This window comes from Coenobita brevimanus, chromosome 73, assembly GCF_032717465.1.
Source record: "Coenobita brevimanus isolate Jiangsu-jjx chromosome 73, ASM3271746v2, whole genome shotgun sequence".
NCBI lineage: Eukaryota > Metazoa > Arthropoda > Malacostraca > Decapoda > Coenobitidae > Coenobita > Coenobita brevimanus.
Window position 1 is genome coordinate 8,813,358 of NC_137026.1, and position 6,938 is coordinate 8,820,295.

Below are 6,938 nucleotides of genomic sequence, written 5' to 3' on the forward strand. Positions count from 1 at the left end.
TATTAATTAATTACAGTACTAAATACAGTTAGATTACATCATGATATGTACAGGGCAAATCTAACAAATTAATCTTAGTTTTACTTAAACCAAAGTTAAACCAAATATTCCCTTTAACTGTGTAAATATCTTAATTCCACATCTGCTTAACACGAGAATCTTTCCCTACTCGCCACGTCATCTAACGCGCAGATGCAGTTTAGGTCAGTGGAAAATACCATATAATTACATGTATTTACAATGTATAGTTGTCCACGGGGGTTAAACGCAGTAGCATTTAATTTATCAATAACAAGAATTATTAAAGAGAACCATGCCACGTTGAGTACACCGCTTCCCGTCCGATCAGCGAAGTTAAGCAACGTTGGGTCTGGTTAGTACTTGGATGGGTGACCGCCTGGGAACACCAGATGCTGTTGGCATCCCTACGTGTCAAGTGGGGTTGGTGGAGGATTAGTGCCCCTCCCTGTAAAACAATGAACTCTAAGCCCTTGACCACCCCGTTTGGGATACATGGCGTCTGGCAATGAATGAATGAAAAAAATTAAAGAGAACGTAATTTCTGGGTTATAAAAACTGCTTGAACAATTAACGACAGTCTCAAGTTTTCCTCTGCTTTTAACCAGGGATAACTATGATAAAAGTAGAGAGCGCAACTGCTCTGGGGGAAAATATTTCCCACAAGAAGCAAACTGTTCAGATACATTGAGCAGGCTAATGAGGATGCATGTTGAAAAGGGAGATGAAATAATGAAACATCAGTTGCAGGAGGGAATGATCATGCAGGAGTGATATAGAATACTGCTATCATGTAGAGATCAGGTCGGGGTGGAGGGTTAGAGTGCCATATTATAAGTGGCCTTATTATTTCTAACTACCTCTTCCTTTGCGGTTTATTCTGCACATTACATATTAATCTTATCTTGTAGGTTGCTAATACAAACTGTGTCAAGATTAGCCCCTTGAATCCGCTGACGTTGGTGTTGTCTCATTCTTGTCGCCACCAGACCACTTTATTCAATTTGAAGAAGGCCTCTCGTACTGACGGGGTTAACGAGGGCTGTATCCAACCCCTTTGATTCAAAAAGCCTCCAATAAGGTGAATGAAATCGTCTGGAGGAATCAGGAATAAAAAGGAAATGTCATCGCTGGACCGAAGGTGCTTACTGATAACAGGCCTAAGGTACAAAATCAGTGGCTGAGGAAGATGTGGCAGGGAACCTCCAATGGCTCTTAGATTACCACCCACATCCTGACCCCTTCTGACCCGGTGCTGCTGATTTCTCGTGACAGTTACTGATATAAACTTCATGTATTATGTTTGTTCATTGTCCTAATTCATGTTCCGAAGGAAATGTCATTGAAAATTGGTTATACTTATATGCCAACTTTTTATTTCTAATAATATATATATATGCCAACTTTTTATTTCTAATTATATATATATATATTTTATTTCTAATAATATATATATGATATAATAATATATATATATATCATTTCTAATAATATATATATATATATATATATATATATATATATATATATATATATATATATATATATATATATATGACAGATCTTTGGGGTACCCTTTCACTCTTTTTTTTTTCTTTCCCTCTTTTTTTTTCTTAATCTCTAGGCCCCTGCTCCTTTTCCCCCATGAGTGCCAAGATTCCTCTCAGTTGACCATAATCTTCAGAATTTGTGATACAGAAAGGAAACGAGAGACCGGTCAGGAGAGTGGAGAATGGAAGGATGGCAAATCAGGAGGATGCCTGGAGGACACGGAGACATGGAAAGAGTGGAAGGAAGACGTGGAGTATCTAAAGAGAAAACAGGAATTAAAAGGATGGAGCAGAGGAATATTACAGAATGGAAGCAGGAGACAGATTAGCCAGCGTAAGACGAATTTTGAATGGAGAGAGAGAGAGAGAGAGAGAGAGAATCTGAAAAAGCTGACACTGAGATTGGGACAGTCTTTCATCATTCCACATACCTATTTATTTACCTGTATATCTTCCACGAATGTATGAGGTGTGGTAAGGTACGTGAAAAGAGTGTAGGATAAACTTGTTAAATGCTTAAGGTATTTCTACAGCTGAACAAATTCGCCACCATAAAACAGGAACAAGATGAATAGGACGTCCTCGGGGTGAAAGGGTAAATAGTGGAAAATGGGAAGAAACAACGAAAAGGGAAATCACAAAGTTAAAAAAGCTAATTTGCGAAGATGAAAAAAGTTAAAGAGTAAGAATATTGAGAAAAGGAGCAAAATCCTCAAGCAAGATAAATGGAGAGGAAGTTGGCATCCCTTCCCCATCCTCCTCCTCCTCATCTTTCCCCTCCGCCTTTGCCCACCCGAGGATGAAATTGAGGTGGAAGGGTGAGAAAATTGGAAATATGAAAATTGTGTTTGGAGGAATAATAAGATAAACGTGGGGATGTAAGAGAGGGAATGATAATGGGATGTAATGCAAGAAAGGGATATACAGCCTAAAATGAACGATAACATAAAAGAAATGAGGAAGAATTTGAGGATGAAACATTACAGTAAATGAAGAGAAGAAATAAGATAAACGTGGGGATATGAGAGAATGAAAATGGGAAGTAATGCAAGAAAGGAATATACAACTTTAAAAATATATAATATATAATATAATTTTCGCTCAGCACAAGAAAATTCTCCACTACAATGTTATCAGGTTGGAAAGACAAGCAGTAAGTCTACAAACAAACCATCGCCTAAGCAGCTTTGAGGCGACCCACGTGAAGACAAAGAGGCGTGATGGAGGATCATGAAAGTGGTTGGGGTGAGGGAGCCAATGTGGTGGTGACGGAGAGATTGTGATGGAGGAAGTTGACTATGTGAGGTAGGAGGGGAAGGTCACTGAACAAAAGACAGGAGAGACCAAGAGAAGCAATCCAGTATTGCGCAGGTTAATGAGGATGTATGCTGAAAAGAAATAAGGGGAAATAATGAAACATCAGTTACGGGAGGGAATTATCATGCAGGAGTGATATAAAATACAGTGATCAGTCATGTACAGATAAGGCCAGGGTGGAAGGATAGAGAGAGTCGTATTGTAAAGGGCCGTATAATTTCTTACTCTTGTTTTGCGATTTATTCTTCACATTACACATTAATCTCATTCCACGCGTGGACGAAGCCCTAGCAAGTCTCACGTCAAGTAGTGGCATTTTCTCACATACTGTAAGAGCGGCCCAACCCGGCCGGACCGTAACGCTTTTGAGAAGCTTATATCTTAGCAACCACAGGGCTGATTATTGCTTGGTTTTCACCACATGATGCCCAATTCTTTAAGAGTTGTTTTTGACAGGTTTCATCACACCCAGGCGGTGCACATGGCTCATGACACGCGCCAAGTGCAGCATGTCGAAAATCTTCAAAAGAGGACCACAGGCCAGACAGTTTGTGGTAAAGGCATGAAACTTGGTAGGTAATAGCCATCATTATACTCTAGGCATCCTCGGGGTGTATGGCCACATTTCAATGTTTGCGGACTTAAATGGCCTAGCTCGTACTTCGCGGTCAGAGACGTTTTACTGGTCTTATATGTTACTTATGCAAACTATGTCAAAATTAGCCCCTTGAATCCGATGACGTAGGTGTTGTTTCATTCTTGTCATCACCAGACCACTGTATTCAGTTTGAAGAAGGCCTCTCGTACTGACGGGGTTAACGACGGCTGTATCCAACCCCTCCGATTCAAGTAGCCTCCAATAAGGTGAATGAAATAGTCTGGAGGAATCAAGAATAAAACAGAAATGTCATCGATGGACTGAAGGTGCTTACTGATAACAGACCTAAGGTACAAAATCAGTCGCTATGGAGGATGTGGCAGGGAACCTCAAATGGCTCATAAATTACCACCCATATCCTGACCCCTTCTGACCCGGAGCTGCTAATTTATCCTGACAATTACTGATATACTTCAGATATTAAGTTCGTTCTTTGTCCTAATTCATGTTCCGAAGGAGATGTCATTGAAACTGGTTATATTTACATGTCAACTTTTTGTCACTTCTAACATTATACATATAAAATACTTCGGTTTCTTGGGATACCCTTTCTTTCTTTCTGTTTTTTTTTTTTTTTTTTTTTTTTTTTAAGTCCCTGCCCCTGTCCCCCCATGACTGCCAAAGATTTCTCTCAGCTGACCAGACCATAAGCGTCAGAATTTGTGAGACAGAATGGGAACGAGAGACCGGTCAGGAGAGTGGAGAGTGGAAGGATGGCAAATGAGGAAGCTGCCTGGAGGACACGGAGACATGGAAAGAGTGGAAGGAAGACGTGGAGTATCTAAAGAGACAACAGGAATTAAAAGGAAGGAGCAGAGGAATATTATAGAATGGAAAGAGAAAAGACACATTAGCAAGAGTAAAACGAATTTTGAGAGAGAGAGAGAGAGAGAGAGAGAGAGAGAGAGAGAGAGAGAGAGAGAGAATTAAAAGATGCTGCGACTGAGATTGTGACTGTCTTTCATCATTCCATATATATATTTGTTTACCTGTATATCTTCCATGGCCGTGTGAGGTGTGGTAAGGTACGAGAAAAGAGTGTGGGATGAACTTGTTAAATGTTTAAGATATATCCACAGCTGAACCAATTCGTCACCATGAAACAGGAACAAGATTAATAGGACGTCCTCGGGCTGACGGGGTAATGGTGGAAAACGGGAGGACACAACAAATCACAACGTTAAAAAAAAGCTAATTTGCAAATATGAAAAATGCTAAAGAGTATGAATAATGGGAAAAGAAGTAACACTCTCAAGGGAAGATAAATGGAGGGGATGTTCGCCTCCCTCCTTCATCATCATCTTCCTCATCTTTCCCCTCCGCCTTTGCCCAGCCCAGGATGAAATAAAGGTGGAAAGGGGAGAAGATTGGAAATAAAAAGGTGTTTGGAGGAATAATATGATAAACGTGGGGATGTGTCAGTGAATGATAATGGGATGTAATACAGGAAAGGAAATACAACTTAAAAAGAAGGATAACATAGAAGAAAAAAGGAAGAATTGGAGGATGAAAGATTACAGTAAATGAAGCAACAAAAACACAATTACTAACCTCAGAGATGAATGGGATATAAAATAAGAATAACGCATCAGAAGTAAACTGACATAGAAGGAGGAGGGAGGGAAGAATAACTTGCTAAATATAGAGAGAACGATAATGAGATGTAACTAACAGGGAAAATGAGATCGTAAATAAAAGCATATGGGAGAGAGAATAATACTGCAACTGTCAGTAAATAATGAACCGAAACTAAAACACAAAAATAAAAAAAAATATGAATAATTTAGGAGAACGAAGAACGGGAATAAAAAGATTATGTTGGAAAAAAAGAAAATTGTATAATATATAAAAAGAAGAGATGGTAACTAGTGAAAAGAAAGACGAACAAAAGTGTATGAATGAAGAAAACGAGGAGGAGAAGGAAAGCTTCAAGACTACAAAGAAGAAAGCTATCAACATAGAAGAAAGTTTTCGAGACATTACAAACATCAGACATTATCAAGTGAGAAGAGGAAAATAAAAATCACACGTTTCATCTCACGCTGCAACCAAAAGCCTCAACCAGTCCTCAGACGACACCGTCTACCTCCAAAGGCTTGATGTGAGGCTCAGAGGCTGTACTGTGGGCACCACTACAGCCGGGTGACGCGATCCAAGGCACCTGCTGGCAACCCAGTATATCCACACGAGTCACAACCAGGTTAACCACCAGATGCAACTGCCGTTGAGGTGACGGCCTTCCACAGGTACGATGTCCAAGATGTAACTGGAGGCTTTTCAATCATGTAATGCCACCAAGGATAACAGGCTGATCATCGTACACTTAATATACCGAACTACGCACGTATAGCCTCAGGTCCCTACATCCCAAAGAGCGTGAAGTGAGACTGGCTGTTGCGAAAGCTGACACGGAGGTGGATCACACCCCCTTCGATTCTTGCTGTCCACACATGATTTAATCCAGCTTAGGAGAGGCTTCTGCAACAGGAGGGATTAAGAGAGGCTTCTGCAACGGGAGGGATTAAGAGAGGCTTCTGCAACGGGAGGGATTAAGAGAGGCTTCTGCAACGGGAGGGATTAAGAGAGGCTTCTGCAACGGGAGGGATTAAGAGAGGCTTCTGCAACGGGAGGGATTAAACAGAGGTTCGGGATTTCAAGTGTCTGTGGGAATATGGTAGCACCTCTTCCTTGCTGATTTATTGTGATATTACGCCTCAGTATCTTCATGCCCATTATTTATGCAAACCGTTTCGGTATTACAATAATATACAACAGAAGGTTAAGGTGCAGGATGATAACACACACACACACACACACACACACACACACACACACGAAGGAATAGTTGGTACAAAGCCGTCCATATCAGCCACGATACGACCCATATCATTAACTGGTCCCGTCAGGTGGGTAATCATAAGCAGTATTAAACACGTGGCTGCAGCAAGAAACACGTCATCGGGCTGTAGCGGTAACGTTACTCTTTTCGCTGCGAGGAGAACAAAATGTCTAACGTTAGCAAGAATAGAAAAAAATCGAATCCACAAACTTCAGCGCGCGCGCGCACGCACACACACACACACACACACACACACACACACACACACACACACACACACACACACACATTCTCTCTCTCTCTCTCTCTCCCTCTCTGATGTGTAACCAGACTCGGGCCAATAAACCATCATTAATTACATTACTGTGGCCGTAAAGGACATCCGCGGCGAAGATGCTGCCAACATATCAGGCCCCGGCACCCCAGCCTGACCCGGGTGTGTGGCGGTGAGGAAGTGGAGGGGCGTGTGGGTACGACAGGTTGGATGGGCCGAAGGGAGAGGACGAGTGGGGGGAGGAAGAGAAAGGAGTGGGGGAAAGAGGAAGTATAGGGGTAA

General features: G+C 41.3%; 1 pseudogene; it reads left to right on the top strand.

Moving 5' to 3' along the window:
* The first annotated feature begins 303 nt into the window (after positions 1-303).
* LOC145407632 (5S ribosomal RNA) lies at positions 304-422 on the top strand (annotated as a pseudogene).
* Positions 423-6,938: the final 6,516 nt, after the last annotated feature.